This window comes from Pezoporus flaviventris, unplaced genomic scaffold (assembly GCF_033815535.1).
Source record: "Pezoporus flaviventris isolate CSIRO_AGI_PZ_B2104156 unplaced genomic scaffold, CSIRO_AGI_Pfla_v1 ptg000083l, whole genome shotgun sequence".
NCBI classification, from domain to species: domain Eukaryota; kingdom Metazoa; phylum Chordata; class Aves; order Psittaciformes; family Psittacidae; genus Pezoporus; species Pezoporus flaviventris.
This window is the reverse complement of record NW_026892631.1, coordinates 10,607,424-10,632,255: the sequence shown is the minus strand read 5'-3', so window position 1 is coordinate 10,632,255 and position 24,832 is coordinate 10,607,424. Positions and strand designations below refer to the sequence as shown.

Below are 24,832 nucleotides of genomic sequence, written 5' to 3'. Positions count from 1 at the left end.
TGGTAGACTCAGCAGTGCTGGGGTAAGAGGATCTTAAAGGTCTTTTCCAACATAAAGATTCTATGATTCTATGGTGATCGAACACTGGAATATGTCACAGAGAAGTTCTGGAGTCTTCATCCTTGGAGACATTCAAAACCCAGCTGGCAATAAACCTGGGCAACCTGGTTTATCTGACCGTGTTTGAGGAGGGGGTTGGACTAGATGATTTCCCAAAGTGCCTTCCCACCTCAACAGTGCTGTGATTGTGCAAGTTTGTTTTAAAATAAAGCTGACTGCATTCATCCCAATCTCATACTCACACACTCAGATGCACCACTTCCTATGTGTCCAAACACTCTTGCCAGCATGCAGGCATCAAGAGCTGTGTGTTGTCAGAGTTCCTTGAGGTTAAAGAGGACAAAGAAAACTGGGTATTGAGTTCTTATGACCTCTTGTGCAACCCTTAAGCTAGCAACTTTGCTCTGGATTTCCTGTTGTACTTTCAGGAGCTGACCATGATTGTGATCTGTCTATCTCAGCTTTCTGAGCATTTATCCAAGCTCTGCCTTACTTGGTGTCTTAAAGGTCCAGTCCTTTATTCCCCTGCCGTTATCTCTCAGCCAAGTGAGCTTTTGTCAAGTCTGGATGGAGTTTGTCCCTTGTTCTCAATTCTTCCTTGATTTCTCATTCTGAGTGTCCTGGAAAGCTGCACGTACATGTGCTGGGAACTTGAGCATCTGCTAATCTGGATGCCAAGGGCCTGCAGTTCTTATGTGCCTTTCTCTGCTCTTCTTTCTGGTGTGTCAGCACCCAGATACACCTCTTCATTTTCTGTTCTTCCAATCTCAGCATTTCTATTACAAATGTCTACACCCCAGCAGCCTTTAGTTTAGTCCCAGACTTCCTTTCTGAAGTCTGTACCCATAGGTTTAATAACCCTTGGTGAACTGTTATTTTCCCTTCTTAATTTGTCAAATTTCTTTTTTGCATATTTATAGTTGGGGCTTTTTCCTTCCACAACATTGGATGGCAATTAATTTACTATAAATCCTATGGAGAAAAATCCTTCCTTTTACTCGCTTTATGGCTGCTGCCTGAGTTTGCTTTGGCATCCCCTAGGTCTTGGGTCAGGAGAAATAACAAATAATTGGCCCATATTACCCTTTCTATTCCAGTCATGATTTGAAGACTCTAGTGTATCTTCCATCAGTCATTTCTTTTCTGAGCTGAAGAATCCTAGTCCATTTCCTCTCATCTAGAAATCACTCCATACTGCTGATCATCCTTCTTGCTTTCCTCTTTGTTTCCTGCTCTGCCACATGATTTTTGAGATGTAGGAACTAAAGGTGTGCACAATACAGATCAGCTGAGCCACTGAACCACAGCATAATGGCGTGTTGCTGCTTTCTTTGTTACTTTCCTATTAACACCTAAAGTTCCATTTTCTTCATTTGCCTTTCCTCAGCAGCACTGCCTGATAGACCTATCCACACAAGTTCCAGAATCTCTTTCCTGTGTTGGGGTGAGTACTTAGCAGCCCATAAATTTAAATGTTTTTCCCTCTGCATGGATTTATTTAGACTTATTAATATTGAATGTTAGGTGTAATTTTATCAGGCAGTTTTTGCTACCTGAATACTTTGGTACCATCACCAAACTCTATAATTTTACTATTTGCTTCCTTTTCCAAATCACTGTTATAGGTCAGTCAGATACCATAGGTCCAGCTCATTTATTCTGTCAAAGAATCTGAAAAGATCTGTGCTGTGTTTCTTCCCTCTGCCAAAGGGACCTCGATTGACTTCCCAGCTAATGCAACTGGTTGCCAGCACCCAGAAGTATTTCCCACCAAGTTGCCAATAAAGAAGTCAGACTTGCTGATCTGTGTTTTCCCAAGCTACCCATCTGCCTGCTCTGAAAAGCAGTGTCATGTTTGCCGTCTTCCCTCACTATGGTACTGATAGAGATTCAGGCAGTAAGTTGGTTGAGAATAAGCTAGTAGTTTGAGGATTTCATATGTGAATTTCTTTAGGACTCCTGAGTAAATGTCACATTCTCTGGCCAATTTGTTTCCATTTCAGTGATTCATTCCAAGACCTTTTCTCCTGGCTTTTCAGCTGAGACAGTTCTTCCACCTCATTCCCCTGAAAAGAAAGGATCCTCTATAATTTCTCAGTAATAAATCGGAGAGAAGTAGCTCTTTTGCTGTAACTGTAGCTTCTGCAAGTGCTCCTATTAGGCTGTGATGATCTCTTAGCCCCAGAGGCTCTCTGGCAGGCTTTCTAATGTGATGGTTCTGAAAAAGATTTTTATTCTTAGCTTTTATGCTGTTAGAATGTTCTTTCTCAAAGTTACTTTTGTCTTTTCTCACTCTGGTTTTACTTTTGACACGCTTTGATTTAACTCTTTTCTGGTTTTCTCCATTGTACATGTTCTCCACACTTCGAAGCATGCTTCCTTATTTCTAATATTCCTCTTTACCTCTGGCTCTACCATTTTTTATCTCACTTCCTTCAAAATCTCCAACCAGCCATATGTTTTTTACAATGTTGTCTGTAAACAACTCTGTATCACTTGTAACTTTCGTTGATTCTTTTTTGCTTCTTTTTTGTCTAACCTACCAACTCATTGTTCCCGGGTGAGGGTTTTGGTTTTGCCTTTTCAAGTCCTCCAAGGAGGTGGATTGTGAGTACATTGTGTTCAGAGTTTTCAAAAGTAACTTTTCAAGCAGCACCTTGGCTGGGTTCAGGAATTAATCACTCAACAGTTTGTTTCTTTGGAAGTTCTTTGACCAGTTGTGTCAAGAACGTAGTTTCTGCAGGAAATGGCAATAGTCCATATATCTGAGACCATCAGATCGCCTCACCTCGTCGTGTTTTCTGTCCCTCCAGTGACTCTGGTCTCACTCAGCATGTCACCACTGACAGGTTGATATTGCTGTCATACTGTTTTTCACGATGTACCAAGAGACCCTAAAAATATTGCTGTCAGTGTTTAAATCCAGACATTCTAGGTCAGTCTTTGCACACTGTTAGATTTCCGGCATTTGTATGGAAAGAAGTAATTACCTGTGGTCTTCCTGTCTATTTTGGAGTGCAATATGTAAATGGGACTTTATTATTTATTCATTTATGTAAATGAAACTTTACTATTGAAATGTCATTGTTTCCTACCAGAATCCTATTGATTTCTGACCCAACTTGTGGGGTTTTTTCTAAAGATAGAGAGTTTTTATGACTTCCCCAGGAGAGGATGAGTCATTCCAATCTTTGTGCTCTTTCCACAGCCTTTCGTTTTAAAACTCCCCTGACACCTTTCTAACTCTAAGTGCCTAAAATGTGATGTATTTTTTTGTGTAGACACTGTCTTTCCTCTGTAGGCCTATTTCAAAGTGTCTTTAATTACTAATTAATCCTCTATCCTAATTAGTCCCTCTTCCCTGATATGAAAGAGAGAGAGAGAGCGCACAGTTAACCAAAGTGCTAATTTATAGGGCATTTGAATAATTATGTACTGGCTGCCTAGGTTAATGCACATCCTCTGTTAAATAAACATCTGTTGCAACTAGCAGGGTGGAATCTGGTCTCCCCTGGAGTGGAAAGGGCTGCACCAGAGCTTGAGTGAGGGCTATCAGCCTGAAGCAGTCAGTTCCTTTCAGCACAACTATCTTGTTTAGAGATACCACTGTTATCTCCACTGAACAATCACTGGTTTATGTAATCACACCATGAAGTCCTTATAGAGTGCATGAATAAAGGCAGATATCCAAAATGGGTTTCACAGCCACCAGTACTGCAAGTACTCTCCAAGCAGGAAGTAATTTAAGCCAAACAATAGGAAATGCTGAGAAAAATAATGAGATTGGGAAATATGTTTCTCAGTCAGACATACACATTTAACTCAAAGCTAAAGCTGGTGCCTCTGTGGGACCAGGATTTACAATTCAGAAAATTTCTCTGGGGTTTGTGACCCAAGACCATCTTTTGGATGTCTGAGGTGTAGCTAAAGCACTTAGAATGAGATTAAGGGCATAGAAATGAAATGGTCGTTTTCATTATGAATATACTTGCAGGATATCCCCAAAGCCTGCATAATAACTTATTATTACACACCATAACAACAACTTCATACATGCAAAGACTTCTTTCGAATATTGAAGAGCATCCGATGTGATAAGAAATTTGACTGACATTGCGAGTGAATCTGGAAGTAGGAATTTTCAGAGAAAGCATCCTGAGCCCATGAAAGAAGACAAAACTGTGGACTTTTTTTCCTTTCATGTAAGGTCCTTTCCAACCCTAACTATTCTACGATTCTATGATTCTAAGTATCAATTCATATTGCAGTCACTGTGGATGTGAAGATTTGGCCCATTCTTTCAAACTCTGAAACACCTAACTCAATTTTGCATTAATAGACAAGATTGATAATTGTATATGAAACTTGTCTGCAAAATTCCAAACCCTTTGAAACTGCTGATGTTGACAAAAGAGACTTCCCTGGCTGAAAACAAAACTGCACGTCTTCACCATAGGTACTCTTCTTGGAGGGGGATACAATTCCCTAAACTCAGTATCTCACTGACTCTTCCAGTAAGTAATGAAGGCTGAACAAGATGAAGAGATCTGAGGGTATATGCCATTATTTTAGGGCCTGTATGTTCGGTAAATGGCCAAAACCATCTGCAAAATATTTTTGGAGGTAATAAGCAACATGTCACTGAATGTTGCAGCGAAGGAGAAAATGAGAATTCATTTCCAGGCTCAACCTGGCTTGCTGCTTCCTTGTAATAAGAGACCATTTCAACACAGGCAGCTTATAAATAAAGTCTTCTCATTGAATGTGGAAAATATTGCACACGTTGTGTAATGTATATGTTAAATAAAAAAGTCTCCCTTGTTGGACTGGCAGCTTGAGGCCGCTACATTAGTTCAACAGCAGAGTTGTGGGCCTCTTGGCCCCATCCCATCATCCCTAGCTTGGCTTGGGAAGTTAATTTTGAATTTGGCATGGGCACAAATTTATTTAAGGCAATGTTTGTTAGGTTCTAGCCGGTGGATGGAAAATACCGTATTTGATGTCCAAATTGTGACCTCCTGTGTGGAACTCCAGCAATGACTTAAAACTAAGAATAGGAGAAAATATAAAGTGTAGGCATAGATATACTCAAGCAGTTTCAACTACCATGGCTTCAGTCAACTAAATCACTCAGCAGCAGAGCCCTAGATGAAATCCTAGTCCTACAGGATCCTGTGTGACTTGGCCCTAAATTCCTTATCAGCAAAAGCACTTTGATCTGAATTACCAAACAAAAGGGGTTAACGAATAAGATTTTGCTAGACCTAAATTGCTCAAATTAATCCTTCTTTCCCCTTCAGTCAGAGCTGGCTGTCAGGTACTTTCAAGGACTTTTCTTTGAGCATGTACAATTTTCTTTTCCCTTTTACTAAAAAGAAATTGGCTGTGTTTCTGCACTACTAGCTCTATCTACCCTTCAGCAATTTTGCCCTCTTGCCTAGCTCTTCCTTTTGTAGATGACTAATATTGTCTCTCCTCATCTTTCTCACCCTCTTCCTGCTTCCAGCTCTCATAAACACTGTCATTGCCTCGGTTTCTGTGGCCCACATAAGCTTTGACCAGTCTAACAGTGTTACAGAGCCACAATATCATTCCTGAGGAAGCAAAGGAACTTTAATAACAAGCTCCTTTTATGAGAGAAGGTAATCTTTCTGGGAAAGAAGAAATAAACTTGTTCTTTGTTTTGAAATTTCTTCTGTTTATTTTCAGCTAAACTCCATATTTTTCCCATGTTGTTAATGTTTTCAGGTGCCTTTTTGGTTTTTATGGTTGCTGTGACCTTAACGTTCATCAAAGCTGAATAGCTGAAATTGATTTGTTTTAGACATAGCAATAGAATGAGTCATGTCAGTAAACTTGTTCAACCATTTACTGAAGTCTGGAGCCTCATATGCATTTTCAATACATACGTGCTTGAGAGGAGCCTTGCTTAATGGTTGCCCTAACAATGATATTCCTTCGGGTCCCTCTCCACTTATGATGTACTCTTGCTACCGCAGTGTACTTGCGACTTTCCTCTGGTTTTTGGCATCCAGGATGACTTTGTGAAAGAGCCCAAAGGTAAAAAACCCTGTCTGGGGAGGAGTAGATAATAAGCAACACCCAAGTTACCCTTTTCCCTCTTGAGGCAGGGGCCAAGTTGGAGAAAAGTACAGGTAGCATTCTGGATAGCAGGTCAGACAAATGAATATATCAAAATTCCCTTGAAAGAAATGCGAGTCATTCAGGCTTTATTGGTTTCCCATGAGAAGCCACATTTGTTTGTTATAAGGTAAGAGATATAGATGCCAAACTTGCGCTGTGTCATGCGTTAACCCAGCATGTAAGCCCTGTTTTTGAAGATTAAGAAAAAGACATGCTTAGATATCATCTTATATTTAACTAGCTAAAATCACTAGTAACGTGTTTCAAGGTGAAATCAGCTATAGTTCCTTGCCTTCAAGCAAACAGAAGGTAACCTGAATGCATTGAATGTTACATGACTGAAGCTTTTACAGGTTGGTATTGTCTATGTTATCGTTTGCTACAAATGACGGTTGCTCAGATATACTGTCAAAAGATTTCAGAACATAAGAGTATTTTTTGAGTACTGCAGAGCACAGATGGGATAGTTAGAGTTGTTCTGCAAAGCATATCTCTGCATTTCATGGATCTTGTTCAGTCAACCGTACTTTTCTAGGGAAAAGACACACTGTCCCTGTGAGTGCCCAGGTTTTCGAGCTCAGTGTTCATAGCTATATGTACAAAACAATTGCAAATAGACTACAAGTCAGTTTTAACAATATTGTATAATAACCTTTTAATGTGGTGGTCAGAAAATCATAGGAAGTGCTCTTCCCCTAATCTTGCCAGTACATCCCCCTAAACTTCCTCCCAGTAACTGCATTATATTTGCTGCCCAAATCACTGTAATTTCTGGGACTACTCATCCAAGTGGCTGGCTGATAGCTGTTGCAGAATGTCGAGAAATGTAGAGTAACTGGACTGATGAATGAGCATCAACAGTGTGGCTAATCCTTGATGGCACAAAGTCCATGCGAAGTGCTGGAACTTGAAGACATATGCACGAGAAAGCAAGGGTAAACTGCATTATGTTGGCTTTTTCTAGAGAGACTGCTATAATAAAAGCATGTAGAAGGTGTGGTTTGCATCTTCCTGCTGAATAACAATAGTTATTTTATTGCTTTTAAGCGAAAGTGTGCCTATAACCTCGTATTCGTGTGCCTATAAACTTGTAGTCACTGGTGCTTCCATGGCACATGAGTTTTGAGTAGTTTGAATATCTGAGTTGGAATTTACAAGTACACTGATATCATGAAAGGAGAAGCCTTATGAATATTACATGTGAATCTAGTAAGTAATCTCGAATTCCTGCAGCTCTCTTAGCTCAACCAGAATGCAACAATATACATTATCTGAAGCAAATTATTTAATGTAATGTGTCTGCCACAAAGACAGCATAGCTGAGCTTCTGAATACAAATCATAAATATTAATAGCTGGACCTCAGGAGAATCCTGCTGATTTGTTAGGCTACTAACTCAGGAACTGAAGTTTGAAGGAAGTGCCAATGCAATCTGATGCGAAGTGAAACAGCTGAATTTTGCACACTGCTTCTGAAGCAATAAAGCAATGATAGATGTAGTAAAACGCTTCTAAATGCAGCCTTGAGCTAGTCTAGCTACTTTTCAGTGTGTGGTACATGTGAAAAACCATCTTTAGGCAGGTTCCGTAGTATTCTTTGGCACACTGACATTGTTATAAATTGTGCCTTGTGCCTTTTATATTTATGCGGAAGCTGTTTGTATGTTAGTGTTTGTGATGGACCAGCTTCAAAAGGTTTGGCATTCCAGCTTCAGCTAAGCATTTAAAAGGTCAGAGGCTTGTCCAAGGCTTATCCAACCTCTCAAGTATGAAAACCAAAGAGGAAACAGTCTGATGGGAATAACATAATGCCCTCAAATGGAGCCAGTCTTGTAACCCCTTTTGTTTCTTTTTTTCTCACCTCTATCTCCTCCTTTCTGTGCTGTTCCTGAGGTAGGGTCATCCCTAAGGCCAGGCCTTAATGTCCTCTTCAGCCAAAGGTTTTTTTAGGACTGATCGCTTGAACAACTTGCAGAGACACTAAATCAGGTCTGCTGTTTTCAAGTTTCTATCCATCTCCCCAGGGCTGTTTTATATCTGCTGCATTACGTGATTTTTGTGCTCTTTTATTATTTTTTACATAAACTTCTGATTGTAGGAATACATCTTACTCCTGGAGTGGAAAGCCAATAAGGCTGGTGGTTCCTGCATCCAGCAGAGCTTTTTTGTAGTTCTGCAGAGGCTGCAAAGGAAATTGTGTCTCCTGTCCAAGAAAGTTTGCCCTTACCGTAGGCAACTCTATTGTTCCTCTGGGAACACACTGGGAAAGCACTCTCCACTCGCCAGTGTTATTTTGTTGTGGAAAAGAGAAAGAGGGAAAGAAAAAAAATAATTAAAAAGAAAAAAGTTTTTTTTTTTTTTCTCAGCCTTTATGATTAGTTTTTTTTTGGTATTTTTTTCTTATAGCTAAGGTGGAAATAATGCCGCAAGAATTTCCTTGGTGACATTTTGGTGCTCTCACCTGGAGCCACTTCTAATAGAGGAAAAAATTAACACAACTCTTTAAAGGCTCAGTTAGGCTCAATTCAGGGTTCATACAAGTTTTGGATGAATCTGAAATCCAGACCTGAACACCCTCAGCCTTTGGTGAATTTGAAGTCTCTCTCTGAAAACCAAATTATTGGCAATCTTTTCTCCTCACAAAAAAAAAGGCTTACACAAAGTACCTAAGAACAGCAAGGTATTTAAAACTTGATTCAGCACTTTTCTAGCTGAAATTGAGTCTAGGGAGGTCAAGGTCCAAGTCTATGGTGGTGCCATGTGGGATAGGGGTGCTCTTCTGCATCCTCCTGATGTAGACAAAACACCCTGTTACCTGCTCTCCTGTTGCTAGCTCTGCCTTGTCTCTCCTTAATTCTCCTGGCAGGGCTATGATGGTGATGATGATTTTTAATGCCAATTATTTTCTATTTGCTTTCTCTTCTAGCTGTTCTTTCTGTCACCCCAACACTCATGTGAATCCAGATTGCTGAAGGCTTGAGCCCCTTTGCCTTCTGTGCAGGGTTAGCAAAGAAAGCAAAAGCACTTTGACTGTGAAACCATGGGCAGTGTGAGAAAGCAGCACCCAAGTGGAAACAACCACCATGTCTAGGAAATGTTTTATTCTATGAAAGGAGGTTAGAATATCGAGAGCCACAAGTTTCATGCATAAGTTCACTCGGAAAGTGTAAACAGTTAGGAAAATTGTTCCTTCACTGATATTTGCTTTTCTCTTTCTGTCCGAGTGGAAGCCTTAAGCCTATGTGAATTACCGTGGCGGGGAAGGCCTGCCAAGATCTCTTTCTGAATAGTACTAAAACGTCTCTGGAATCCGTTCTGTATGAGCAAAGCACAGACAGTACCTTTCCTCCAGCTCTCGCAAGCTAGTTTGGTAAATAAAATATGTGACCGCAACAGAGCTAGAGGGAGGGAAGAAAAAGGGATACAGCCATCAGGCAGCCTAATGTAAGGAATAGACACTCACCAACAAGTCCATGGCCATCCACAAATGATATCATATTTTAAAAAGGCTACTTCACTAAAATATTTGTGACAGAAATGTGGGCACCCGTAATAAGTGTGTTGGGCTGTCAGAAGAATGCATCGTCTTAAAAAAATATGCCAAGTAATAGGGAATTTGTGGCCATTTATCTTATAAACCTGCTTCCTGTTCTAGAACTCAGTGGGTCAGAAATTCACTGCTGTAAACTGCACAGATCTATTGGCTTCTAATTTGTAACTGGAAACAGGGTCTAAAAGGAGTCTAAGCAAGGTCTGAAAAACTTCTATCTGTAATGCTTTTCATCTTTCTATACAGGACAAATAACAAAACTGTATCTGAAATAGGGAATTAACTGTGCTAGAGAGTATGGGACTGACCTAAGCTAATTTTCTCCCTTACACATGTACGCTATGGAAGGGTGTTTTGAAAGAGCTGTTTTGGAGTTGGGTTTTTTTTTTTGAGGCAGAGGTGAGAAATCATTTAGGAGATTATATGACTGTGTTTCCAGATACAGCAGTCCCAGCTTTAGCCTCAGGTGGGGGAGTTTTCCATTTCCCTCTCAGCTTATATTAAATTACATTGCTTTCTTGTCATAGGAGTAATCCTTTGATGAGAAAACCTTGACGGTGTTTCAGAAGAGGAAGAAAATCCGCCTCTGCAGAGCCACTAGAGACTTTGCCTATTACTAATTGATTCTACACGGAGAGCACGCAGTGGTGACAGCATCAGTCTGAAACGGTGAGACAAAGCGTTTCTGACCTGCTTTAAAGTGCTGCATGCAGGAGCTCTTGGACATGTAAAAAGTTTCTCTTTGCCTGCTGAGGTCTTCTGTGCCACAGGCAGTGTCAGGGTGGTTTGTTCTGTGTGTGTTGGGAGGGATAAGGATGGGGACCTTGGGGGATGCCCTTCAGGTGTAGCACTGAAGTCCCTGCTTAGGTGGAGGGGAGGTGGAGAGGCCACTCAACCCCAAGGTTTTTCTCAGTTTTAGACTGATCCATGCAATGATTTGCAATGCCCCTACCTAAGGGGCATTTCACTCAGAAATTTATCTAGTGGAACAATCAGCTACAAGTGCAAAATCACCATTTGTTTTGCCTGGTTCTGGTAGGGGAGATGCCCAGTGGGAATGGAGCTATGCTTTCAGTTAATTCAGCCTGTGTCCCAGGCATGGGCAACATGGACATGGTGGGAGAAGCCCTTGTGGCAGCAGCACACAGCACAGATACTGAAGCAGAGGAGGCAGCACACCAGCAAGGCTCTTGGGGCAGAGAATCCCAGTGCAAACAGTCTCAGCTGCAGGGGATGCCCCAGGCCGCCCAGTCCACTGCAGAGATTGCCCAGGCAAGTCTCAGTAGATGCAACCCAGACTTCACATCCAGCTCTGACAAACCAGCTACAACTGTCTCCACTGGCACTTGCAAATGGTTTGTCAGCTGTCCTCTTCTGCGGCTGTGACTGGAAAGGTTTTCCCAGCCTTATACAGAGTTTGCAGGGTTTGTTTGGTCTGCTTCAGTCCTTTTTGTAGCATGAAGCGGAGGAAGAATATTTCAGTTTTTGTTACAAGGCAATGAAGTCATCCTTCTTTGGGAAAAATGTTGCTAAGCTACCTCCTGTCTGCTGCAGCCTGGTGCAGTGCAACAGCAAATTGTTTGCCCTTGGGCAGTATTTTATCAATCCCTGAAGGATGGGCACCATCCCTGGCAGCAGTGGATTGCCAAAGAGGAGAGATAAAACCTGTACATGCCATGGCAAGTTGTAGCCTATCTTCCTTCCCCTTCTGTAGGTGAGACAGCCTACAGTGCACCTCCAGCTACACCTCCATGAGGATATGGGAGGCTGGGGACAGGTGAGCAGTCCTGCTGCTCCAGTTGGCCGGTTTGCTGCTATAATCCAATGTGCTGTGACAGCCCTTTGCTAGGTTAGCAAAGAAAATAAACACTTTTAAGAAACTGCTGCTGATCCAGGAGATGAAACCGAGAAGCTGATAATAGTGAGCGGTTATGAAAGGCCTATGATGGTAACGCAGTACCTTGGCAGGCTCCCCTCAAAAGAAAACAGGACATTCCTGGCACACCAGGTAACACTTCACTTTAGAGTTACTGCCACAAAAGGCTGATTAACTTCTAAAACACAAACAAATCCCCCTGCGCCCCGTTGTGAGGACCAGATAGCAAAAACTTCAGAGGTCCCATACCTTCCAAAGGGGGCTCCTGGAAGTATGAGCAGTGATACGTTTAGCAGGGTCTGACCTTTAGCTTTGGGGTTTGCATTTGTTCGTTGTACCTGTGTTATTCCATATAGTTAAATGAAACTCTAAATTCCGTGCTTGTGTTCATATAACCTGAATGCATAATTTGAGTGAAAGGTCACTGAATGTTGGAAGGTCTATAAAATAGGCTTTTGCTTGAAAATGGAGTTTCTGAGGAAGTAATAACTGATTGCACTCAACAGTCTTGCATGATTTCAAAATCTAGATTTGAGCCTGTATATAAAAAACATTTGCTTGGACTCATTCCATGTAGATTTTTATTTCTTATGAATGCCATGATTTAAGAAGTTCCTTCCCAATCAGTAGGCTTGAAATTAGCCATAGAGGTCACGTCTCAGGAATTTCAGAGTTCAACTGAAAGACGTTTTCAACAGTAGTATTTTAAATTACCCTTGTTTTGTGGTCATCTCTTCTGAGCTCTGCTGCCATTATGGAAAGCAGCACAGGCTGTGGAAGCTGTGTCACGGATAGAGTATGCCAATAACCAAAGTTTACAATGAACAGGAAATTTTGCCGTTTTGTAGTTTTATCTTCCAAAAATAAGTGCAACAAACAAATAAGTAGATAAACTTCAGCAAAACTGAAAATTAGTGATTATTTTTATCCCTACTAAAATTTTCATTTGCCTACCAAAAATCCAATCATTCACACAGCTCTAATTCTGACCATGTGAGATTTCTTTCACAAAGTGTTTGCGTTCTATAGTATTTATTTATGTTCATAAAGACATTAAAATACCTTGCTTGAAAGGGAAAATACTTGGTTTGGAATTGAAGTCCTCTGCTACTCTATAGGCATGAGAGTTGCCTCTATGGGTAGGCTCTCCAGTCAGGTGATATTCAATGTGCTGTTTGGCCAAGAGCTTTTCCATAAAGCCCATCTGCAAAAGGGGAAACTATTGTACCAGAACTTGTCAGGTGAAGCTCCACATGTACTAAGGAAGTGTATTTTTACAGTGTGTTGGACATTGCCGTGTGATGCCCTTGGGAGAAAATGTGTTGGAGGGAAAGATCTTCCCATGCATGCCGCCTGCCTCATCTTGGCAACCTGCTTTTCTATGGTGCTGGAAAAGAAATACCTTTTGGAAATGTCTTGTCACTGTTAGAAGCAGTTCTGCCCTCTTGGAGATATCGGTTTCTTTATATCCTGTGTGGAAACAACAGAGAAATTCTATCAATTTATATACTATAAATTGAGTTTGATTATGAGATATAGTTTGTCAGAAAACTGAATCTGGCTTTATAACACAGAATTTTTCACTAAGCAATTATCAAAACCCACAGTTGTAGATAATTTCACAGTAAGTAAACGTCCCTGAACAAGTCATAATTGAGATAATGACATAATAATATGTAAATAATACTGGCTGGGCTCTAACATATGTTTCCCCTCTGAAAATCTTAATCACCAACTTTTCATAGGAAAAAAAACTTGCATATTTTTTCCTTTGTCAGTTAATTTGAACTGACTTTCTGAACACTGTAATTAATGATTTCCAAATGATCAGGAGCTGCCTCTTCGTTCTCTGCAGACATTTTGGAAACAAAACCCGAAGGTGTGAGCCCAAAGCTCCATTTGTCTGTGTGATTGATGGGGAAATAACCCAGAATGGCAAGTTTCACTCTAGATTTTTTGGCAAAGCAAGAGAAGTACAAAAACCAGGCTAATTTGCAGATCTGAGCACTTGTACCACCTACGAGTCTTACTTTACCCAAATCCCAACTGACAAGCTTTTGATTTCTACCTGTAGGCTACCAACAGTTTCTTAGGGTAAAAACTAGCAAGTCAGTTCTGCTCTAGTCACTTCCAGAAAGCCAGAGGCATTTGTACCTGTGAACAGAGGGGAAAGACTGAACTAGAGTTAAAAATCTGGGAATGGAGGCAACTGCACTGACAAATGCACTTATAAGTTCTGAGTCCAGTAGTCACACAAGCTCGTTGTTCCCTTATGAGCATCTCAAAGAGCAGAATTCCCGATCTCTGTCACTCTCACTCCCACATCTCTTCTGCATAAAGCAATAATCCTTTTAAGTAAATTATTGTAGGAGGATGGCCTCGCTCCTCCTCTGCTTGCCAGCTGAATTACACATCTGGGATCTCTATCTATAATAAGCAGTGGGAAACTGATCCTGTTTGACCTTAGTTGACCTCTTTTGGAGCTGGGTTTCTATCCCACCCTGTCTTTCCTCCACATTTGTTTTATCTGGGGATCACCAATAGCCTCAATGGTGTCTAAGAGGGGTTCACCTCCTCTGCCTCTTTTAGTCTCAGATGTCCAACTGCTCCTCAGCTTTCTTTCAGATTCAGGCCTGTGCCCCTCGTGTGCTGCCCTATGCAGGGAGATGCTTTGGTGATAGCAGCCACCATGAACCAGCACAGCTCGGAGCAGTGACCCAGCCACATGCCTTCTCTGCCTGAGGGGCTGGTATTCCTTCCCCTGATCTAAACTACAGCAAGTTTTCATTCTATTTTAGCAGCAACAAAAATGCAGAAAACATCCCCCAAATTACCCATCCCTTGCCTATTAACATGCCTGTGTCTTAGCAAAGTGCAAAGCCAAACCAAGGCTGCTGAAACTACTCATTAGAGCTGCATTGCATGACAGCTGCAGCATTCGTGGTGAAGTGACCAAGTGGCTTTTGGAACTTGCCAATGGGATGCAGATACTTGGATCTATAAGTTATTTGTTCAAGTAGTCTTAGTCAACAGTAACCAGAGGTCAGTGATTTGTTACAGCCATTCTTGTCGTCTTAAGAAGATTAGGCAGTCACATCTCCCTTCCTGATAGTTCAGCTGTCTCATCTGAAAAGCACAATTAGTCAGGTAAATGGTAGTCTTGTTGCCTCTCTCAGTAGAGCCTGAAGATGTACTGAGGGCTCTTTAGTATTTATCATTCATTCATTCATTCATTATATCAGTTGTGTCACAGAGCTGACTTCCTCAGAAGTGTGTATGAACTTAAAAAGGCTGCAAAGAATGGACTGGAGATGTTTTTCAAATGAATGTTAACAAATCTCATCCCAAATTTCCACTGTTTGGCTTTAGGGCCCCTTTATTCTTAGAGCTTTCACCAATGGGCATCCTCAAGCAGTCTTAGGCAGCTAAACGGGGGAGGTTTTGGCACTAGCAGATAGACAGCTCGTCTGCCCTTCCAAGTCTGGCTCACAGAAAAGTCTCAGGATGTGATTTCTTCCTGAAACCAGGAAAAGGGATTTTGCGGGACTGGTACCACAAAACACTTCCAGTGTTTCAATGTACTATACTAAAGGGAAAAGAGAGGATACGGGAGTACAGATGCCAGGCTTCTTGGGCTTATGCATGCTTAATGCTGGGAGTTACTCTAAGAGGCTCGCTGTAGAAAAGGGTCCTGGATATGTGATTTTGGGTTGACATTCAGGTCAGCCCTTGTTCTAGGTGTGCCCTATGTCTTTGAGTCCCTAAGTATTTCTGAAAATTCTGAGCAGTATTCATTTCCCCACTGAGTTTGCAATGCAAAGGATTGGTAGATGTGTTGAGAGGTCTATGACTAGGCTGACTTTACTCAAATACAACTCTTTCAGTCAGCTACAGATATGGTCTTGCGTAGTCAGGGCTGATCTAGACTGGCACAGCAAAGCTGAGCTTTACCTTTCTGCGGATAAAGAGAGACTGGCAGGCTTAAAGCTGTCAGTGCAGCTGTTTTAGTCAATACAAAATTAATTCAAACACTTCAGAATGGGGAAAATAATCAAAGGAAGATAAACATTAATGGTTTGATCCTAGGTGGTTCTCTTTTAATCAGCTACATCTGGGGTATTGTGTTCAATTGTAGGACCCACTTCACTTGAAATGTATTGAAATGCTAGCCAGAGCTCAGAAGTGTTAAAATTAGCCTTGGAAAGGAGAGGTAAGATATCTATGGACAGAGAACGGTCTGCAAATAATAAAAAGATGCACCCTTCATGGACAGAGGAAAAGGATTTAATCTGTGAGAAGCAAAATAAAAGTAAATTAAGAAAAAAGGATTTTAGCCTGAGCAGTGGAATATCAAAGCAAGGACTTCCAAGAGGAAAAACGTTGTAAAGAGCAAACTTGGACTCAAACAAAACTGCACATTTTAATAGCTCTTTTTTCTTTCTATTCCCTCCAATTTATATCAACCATCCAACACAGTAATAGTAATATATCCTCACCCTGAAATTCAACGGTGAAATATGGATGGATTTTGAAACAGCAAAATGTGAAGCCTATTAAAAAGAGTAGCTCAATGTACCCTTACATACCCTGAATAGAACTTCACAGACCCCTAATAAACTAACAGGAGCATAGGCACAAATCTAGGACTTGGTAAATCTTGCACTGAAAAATCACACATCAGTGCGTGTGTTTCAATAGCTGATGAATAAAAAGCGTGTAAGAATCTGGGATCCAGGTGTTAGGGGTGAGCACATAGAGATGAGTGATTGACTCTGCTGTGTTTGGTCATTTGGGGATCTCAGTCTATATTCACCAGAGATGGTCTTAAGGCTGAGATCACCAATCTAATTTCACTTTTCTAGGCATCAGTCTGGAAGGAAGTATGGTCCCTAACGTAAAGACCACTGCTTTATTTAGTAAGCCATGTAATCCTCTTGTGTAACATGAGCAATAATATCACATTACATACACTGTAACTAACAAATTACCAAGATTGATCTTGTAAATCCGTAGAGAGAATGACCATTTACTACCCCCCTGTAAAGCATTTGTATAATCCAAGCTATAGTTCTTAGCACAGGAGTAGAAAAAAACATCATTAGGCAATTACTACAAACATCGTTTTGATTTCAGCAGAGGTTGCTCTTTTTTAACCTAGTCTTTCAGTCTCAACTTAGCCAAAGACCACTAATAAGTGCAGACAACCTCTTGTAAAAACTGAAGTGTTAACTTGCTATACAGCTGCTAGGAAGAAAAATTCTTTGAGATTTCCAATACACGTTTTAATTTTTTAGGTACTTTAAATGGACAATAATGCCTCGCAGCCTGAAAAGAAGAGTGATGAACAGTGCAATCTATATTCTCCATTCTATACTTAGAAAGAGTGTGCTTCTGACTCATACGTTGGGAAGATGATTCAGGTTTTATATTTTTCATGTTCATAGGGTAGAAACTGATGTTAGTACAACAGTGTTTGGGAAGATATGCTCTAATAGTACTTTGTATTCTCAGCTGGCCCCAAAATCAAGATCATAGAATCATAGAATCATAGAATAGTTAGGGTTGGAAAGGACCTTAAGATCATCTGGTTCCAACCCCCCTGCCATGGGCAGGGACACCTCACACTAAACCATGGCACCCAAGGCTTCGTCCAACCTGGCCTTGAACACTGCCAGGGATGGAGCATTCACAAACCTCCCTGGGCAACCCCTTCCAGTGCCTCACCACCCTAACAGGAAAGAATTTCCTCCTTATATCCAATCTAAACTTCCCCTGTTTAAGTTTTAACCCATTACCCCTTGTCCTATCACTACAGTCCCTAATGAAGAGTCCCTCCCCAGCATCCCTATAGGCCCCCTTCAGATACTGGAAGGCTGCTATGAGGTCTCCACGCAGCCTTCACTTCTCCAGGCAGAACAGCCCCAACTTTCTCAGCCTATCTTCATACAGGAGGTGCTCCAGTCCCTGATCATCCTTGTGGCCTCCTCTGGACTTGTTCCAACAGTTCCATTCCTTTTTATGTTGAGGACACCAGAACTGCACACAATACTCCAGGTGAGGTCAGTAAAAGAAGAAACATCAGCAACAAAAATACATCTTTCAGACAGAGATGTGTGCAAGTATCTGTGCAGTTTCACAGCCCTTTGGCTGCCACAGCCCAACCATTAACTCTGTCACCTACCAGCGGTGTTTGCAGCAAGGAAATGTGGGCTGCTGAGTAAGAATCAACCCAACATACCATGCCACTTCCTCAGACTCTTCAATTCCCTCTTTCTCCTCCTTCACAGGGGCATCAAAGTGGGTCTCTGCACGTTTGGAGACAAAACATCCCAGAGTTGAGCACTGCAGAAACAGGTTCATGTATTTAGACACTGTAAGATTTTCCTGGGTTGTCAGAACCATGGGGTGTCCTGCCTGGATTGTCCCATCTGTGTCAAACAAACCTATGCTGAGAAGTTATTGCATCTGTCCTGGACTTGTCCAGCAGCTTTATGGGCTGTCAGCCAGGGCAGGTGATTGGAATAACAATTCTCCCTACGTTTCTGAGGGAGACTATAAGTGCAGGACCGCCTTTTACTGCTGTTTCCCTCTGAGAAAGCCTCAGGAAAGGCCAAGATGGTAGGATATCACACCATTTTACACCCCTTGATAATATGCTTTCACCAGCAGAAGCCTCTAGCGCGCATTTGCCCAAGTTCTCTTGTTTGAGCTGATATAATGCTGCTGATAGGGCAGAATGGGTCTTTGGGATAAAAATGTGCAACTTTAGGTTAGTAGTTTCTTACAAAACCCAGTGACTGATCTTTATGATTTTGCAGGTAGGTAGGCAAGGATAAACTCAGATGCTTTTTGAATTAATATAAAAGTTGCCATTTGTTTAATTTTTGATAGTAGACTAAAACAACTCAAAACCAGTAATTTTTGTCCATGGTTAAATTCTAATTTTTTTCCTTATCTCTGGCTAAGGGACAGCTCCTCTCCACAGTTCAGTTACAGCTCCCAAATGGGCCCATACAGGAGAGCAGCCTATTTCAGATGAATGAATGCTGGGGAAGAGAAATGTGGGGTTTGTTTCTGACTCTGCCACTGAACTCAGGCCAGTTAATTTGACCTCTCTGGGTGTTCATTCTTTCCCCATCCTTTCTCTTTTAATCTTTGCATTCTTCAGGATATGGATTCTGGCTTGCTATGCATTAATATGGCCCCCAGTGCAATAGTTTCTCACATCTAATAGTAATATGCAAGTAGGAGTAAATACTGATTCTATTGCAGCCAAATTCCCAGTGGCACGAAGAGATTACTTTCTTTAGCCCCACCATCACAACCCCCCTCCAACTCTGGACTTTTAGCTGCTATAAACATCTCTCCTGTACCTACATCTCAGCGTGGAGGTGGCAAGTGGTTACCGTTTTTCTTGCAAGACACAGTATATTTTCTAACCCTGTACTTGCTAATTTGGAATTACCAAAATGGGTAAAGGTTTGCAAACCTCGAGTGCAATGTGTTTAGTATTAAAAAAAAAAAATACATAAAAATAATTAAAAAAATTGCTCTTAAGAGAATTGTGGAAAGGTTCAGGCAGAGAGTGCTGATCTGACGAGGCAGATCTCTGTGCGAATTTGCTGTCTCACACCAACCTAGCAACACTGTCACTCCTGTCAATGATAATATAGCTAAGGACAAGGTTTGGAGAGGGAAGGTGCACATTTCCTAGGTCTTTAGGCTTAGGTAGCTGGTTGGCAGTTGTGAGATCCTGTTAAACTCTGAGATGCAAAATACAGTTGCTTTCAAAATCCATTGCCAGTGGCGGTGACAGATGCTTTTGGGAATGACACCCAGTGAGCTGTGAAACTCACTTGTCCACTTGTCCCTACTTCATGTGTTATGGGAATATGTTTACACTCACACTGTCTTGAACTGTTTGGGGTTTTTTTTTCAGCTGGATGAAGTGTTTTACAGATGCAGCATTGCACACACTGCAGAAAGGCGGTATGTTGAAGTTTATGCCCACACAGTAGGCAGCTCTTCCTTGTTTTATCTGGGGATTCTTCTCCAACGTTAACGATTTGTGGGGCACAGGTACGGAACTTCTGTTGTCAGACTCTAGTAAGGTGAACATTATGGAGCTGACATCCCCAGCCTTGATCCTAAGAGAGGTCTGAGTGATCATTTTAACCACACACAGGCAGTTACTTCACCACCATTTGGTGGGTCTTCCACATCCCCTGTTGGTGGGGCATCCATCTCTTCCGGTTGAGGCCTGTGCCCTAACATGATCTGCTGTGGCAGGGCTCACGTTTCATATGTAAGCTAAGCAACTGGTCTTAACTATACCTGGGGTTTGTGTGAACCCCAGCTGCACATGGTGTCTGCAACGGATCAGCATCCCAACGCTTCCTCTTCCTGGTAGCTTTTTACTGGCAGAGAACGTATTTTTCCTACCATGGTAATTCCTCCTATTTTTCTACTCTAACAATTGTTATGATTATCTTGGGGTTTTGTCTTATTCTTTATTGCATTAAGAGAAAACATGTAGACAGGGGTTTATTTGGAATGGTTCAGAAAAAATTTAAAGGGAGATGTTCTATGAAGTTGGTGAATGGACTAAATTGCCCATTCCAGAGAAATTATTTTGTGTTAATGAAACACAGTCCAGCTATTCTATAGCTGTCTTTTATCTCACATTTCCAGCAGGCCATTTTGTTTGAAAACCTCAAATAGTGTGCCAAGATGAAACCTCTGCAGGTGATGGGTCTCCTCAGGAGAGGCATTTGTTTTGTTTCTTTGTCTGTATTTTGCAGGTTTCTTTTGCAGCATCCTGTGCTTCAGTCTCCTTTTCAGCAGCCTTTCAAGGTAGTATTTAAAGAGCTCTTGGGAGCTTTTGGTATCAAAGTAAACCCCAAAACTCAAGACAACTGTGGGATGTATTGGGGAGCTACCAAATGAGGGAGCTGAGACCACCAGCTTCCCCTTGGAGCAAGGAAGACCTGAGGGAAGGAGGAGGATTGTGCTGGTAGGTGGTTTTATGAGTGAGGCGGTATGCTCTAGAAGGGCTCCAACACACAGCATGTTTCCTCACCTCCAAGGAAGATCCCTGGGGTAACCTGGCACTAACTATCCCTCGAGCCTCATCCCTCATATATCTTTTAACAGAATTTGTTTCCCCTATTGGCTCCCTTGTAACTAGAGTTCCACTTGGAAACTAAATTCAGGGGCTGGATGGTTCCTACATTTTTATGGGGTCTTTTTCTTTCACCCTGATATTTATCATAAGAGAAATGCAAGTCTATTTCCTAGGTTTTGAGACTATTTTGTGTGCCAGTTCTCTTAGAGAACCGGAGAGAGAAAACTTATCTGATTAACAAATGTAAAATCCACGGATAAATAATAGCCTAATTCAGATGTGAAATGTCCCTCTTGGAGTGTGCTGCACTCTTATCTGCTCTGTACTTTGTGCCCAGTTGTGTGTGTGAATGGGTGCAGTGTCTGCTTCATTACAGAGGATTCCTAAGTGCAAGATAGACTCAGATGTAGAGGTGAGACGTTACCTCCGCTTGGAGCATCAGTGACTCCAGTGCCTTCCCTCTGCCATGCCATGGGGCAGGGTGGGTTGTAGATCTCCCTGGTAGAGGGCGACTGGCCCCTGTCCAGGCAGGGCTGATGGTGTTCTTGCCGTGCCATCTTCTCCTGGATGATCCATGGTGCCAGTGTGGAGGGCAGGTGAAGAGGTTCATGTGCCCCTTACATTGCTGAGGAATGTGTCCCACTGGCTGGCAGTTCTGTTGGCAGAGAGAAGGGATGCACAGGTAAAGCTAAATAAAGACTAAAAATCATCAGAAGAAACTAAGGTAGTATTCCTCTTTATGATAAACTTGGGAAAAGTGAAAACAGGTCTTGTTAGGGAAATGATCTATAACAAAGGTGTGCACTTAATTGTTAATTCTGTTAGCAAAAGGCAATGCTACTGAACATGACATAATAATCTTGGCTAGCACAGGAAGGCGTTACGTGAAGTATTGTGGCTGCATGAAATACCTTTATATTCATTAATAGCATCTGTTTCCATACTAGCTTAAGGCAGGGGATGATCAAACTCACATGTAAGGCACTGGCTGTCTGGGACGTAGGGAGGACCCCACCGCCTCTTCCTACCCCTGCACACACTCACACACAAACACACACACGTTGTGGCACAGGACAGCAGTGAGGAGGAAGCACTGCATTAGACAGAGCAACCCTCCTTGTAACAAATGTTTTGTCCACCAGTAAGCTTTCTCTCTGCAGTATGGTTTTCCCTGTAGCAGCAGTGGTCTCTCTGACTACCATCCATTCCAGGGTGCTGCTGAACACGCACATCTCCAGGCTCTTCAGTTGGGTGGACTACATGAGTGTATGTCTGCAAGAAATTTTGGGTATATATCGCAGACAAGACAAAAAAAAGGGTTTTGAATTGACAAATCAGTCCAAACCACTGAGGTTATAACTCCTTTTTTTCTTCTTCAAGCAGAACAGTAAAACAGACCTGTTATTGGCAGCTCATTAGTAGTGAGACAGAGGCAATATGTACCATGACATCAGAGTGCTGTTTGACCCACATCTATCATTTTGTTAGAGATCCTTATTCTGGGCCTTTCCAAATGCCTATAAGACATGCAGAGCGTAGAACTCTGTGGCATAAATAAGATACAGATTTTCTACTTTTTGATGTGTTTAGCACATTTTTGTTACTTCCTTTAATACCACAGACCTTACATTCTTCAAGCATTAGGAGAACAAAAGGCTGACATGGGGGGGGGGGGAAAGTATTCAATAAAAAGTATCATTCTGTTCACCTACTTAGCATTTAAAATATAATCTGTTTCTTAAAGGAAGATCGAATGAATACCACAGCTGAGTAACTTCAGATATAAAAAGTTCCTTCATTAAATCAGTTGTTCTTTAATTCATAATAGAACTTAAATAAAGAATGACTTATAGGCAGCTGTTTCTAATATTGAGTCCCCACCACACATGAAAGGAACATTATTCTTACAGCAGCCTCTCTACCCTTGGGTGTTATCAGCCGAACATGTTTTGAACCCACCTAATGCATTTGAGGTAGCTTGGGTTTATTTTTCTTTCAATAAAATAAATGGTTTTGTAATTAAATTTCTGCACTGACTGTGCTTAATGGCTACATTGACAAGTGCTAATGTATGGGAAGAGAATGAGTTTGAAATGAAACATGCTGTTTTCCAATCTGCAAGCAATTTTGCGCTGGGGCAATCAAAATCTTGTGCCAGTGAAACATTTTCATTAATCTGCTAGCGTAGCGCACACTGCCCACTCAGCAGCACAAGGACACTTCTTTTTTTATTTTTTTTTTTTAACAACAAAAATATCATGAAGTGAGCCGTTGTTTGAAACCATTTTGTGGTCTCTGGCAGCAGGGCCTGTGTGGAAATTCGCTGACTTTACACCATGAAATGTTGCAGCTGTCTCAAAAGGGACTGGCTGCTTCAATGTTTGAGTTCTTGGCAATAACTCAGCTTTCAAATCTGTCTCTTTCTTTTTTTCTTTTTTTTTTTTTCCCCTTAGCTAAATTTATTTTTGAATAAATCTTCTCATAGAAAATTGAGAGCAGCTATTACATATTTGGACTTCATTTATGAAAACCACTTCAAGTCATCAAGAAGTGCATCAATCCAGCTCTAATGTTTACAATACTTTCATGACGGGGAAACTAAACAATACTGTATTTCCCCCATTATCTTCATTTAGGTAGCACTGCGTTTAAACACGAATGTGACTTTTCTTTGTTTCATTACTTACTGCCAGACAAACAAAAAAAGAAACAAACCCTGCAGAGATTTGCTCCTGCGTAGCTGGCTGGGAGCTCCATACAGGACCTGGCCACTAGAGGGTTGACTTCCCAGCAGCTGCTCTTCGCAGCCAGAATCGCAGGGCTCTTTTGTCAGGTTAAAAGGCTGAGGAAAAAGCAAGATGAAGCTGTAACACCTTAAATAGGCAAATAGGATTCAAGCTATAAAGAGGGTAAAAATGCCCAGAAGCCCAAACTACCCGGCATTTTTATTCTTTTGGGGTTTCTTTTTCCTTTTATCTTGTCACAATATGACATGGGCACAGTTATTTTCTCTCCCTGAGGAAAATGTCCTAGAAATAACCCAGAACAAATTAACCCCCAGACAGCCTTTAACAGCAAGTACTTTAAGTCAGTTGGTATCTGGGATCACAGAGTTAGAGGATCCCACTCTTTTCTTCGCCATGTACTACTTCACTGGGGACAAATCACTGCTTGGTATTTCAGCTCTTTCGCTGTGTGCAGTACTTGGAGTAAGAGAACTAAAACAAACTAAAATGTTCCTCTTTTGAACAGAATAATGGAGAATGAAATATTGTCCCAGTGCAGACTTCTCCCATCCAGCAGGAAATTGTACCTCAGGGGATGGCTCACTGCGAGACGAGACATCGCCAACAAAACGCCATGCGGTGAGAGCTGTGTGATGAAATGACAAGGATCAACCAATATCGGTGATGTTATAGCTTGTAATAATTATTCTCATGAGGCTGCTTCACCCATGCTAAATAAACAGAAGAGAGTTGCAGTTTGTGTCAGAATCCATTAGCCGAGCCCTAAAGCCAGGAGAACGTACAGTATGGGAACTTGCTGCATCTTTTCTGTGTAAAGGGTGATTATGTTTAAATAGGCTCAGATTAGCCGGCTCTTTTTTCATTCCTGGGTCTCCAACTTGGCATCTGTACTGCAGGATTGGGAAGTGGCATGGCAAACAGGTTATTGCAGCCAGGTTCTCCGCACAAGGCACTAAGCAGAATCACAGTCAGATATCTCTTTCCTTCTGAAGTTTGTAGCAGAGGTGGAAAGGACAGTTCACTAGACTGTGCACCTTAAATCCAGAGCTACGCAAGATAGGCATTGAGGTAAACTAAGACATCAACTTTTACTACTGCAACTCGGCTACCTGATGAATTCTAAGGGAATTCAAAATGAATGCTAGCTACTGAAGGATGGATTGATACACAGGTACAAGAAAGAGGAAGCGCTGATTAAATGTAGCAACATTCTAGGGTGGAACAAACCGTAGGAGGGGGCATTTAGAGGGTTGTGGCAGCAGCTTAGCAATTGGACTGCAGACTCCAGCAAGGATGTTGGTACTTATCCAACAGCAAGAGAATGCCCTCAGT

At 41.6% G+C, this 24,832-nt stretch overlaps 1 long non-coding RNA gene across 1 annotated transcript; it reads left to right on the top strand.

Annotated features, from left to right (window-relative positions):
* The first annotated feature begins 9,355 nt into the window (after positions 1–9,355).
* LOC133280616 (uncharacterized) lies at positions 9,356–24,423 on the top strand. Its single transcript, XR_009747246.1, has 4 exons — positions 9,356–9,573; positions 10,281–10,422; positions 21,914–22,041; positions 24,006–24,423. It is a non-coding gene; the product is annotated as an uncharacterized LOC133280616 (long non-coding RNA).
* Positions 24,424–24,832: the final 409 nt, after the last annotated feature.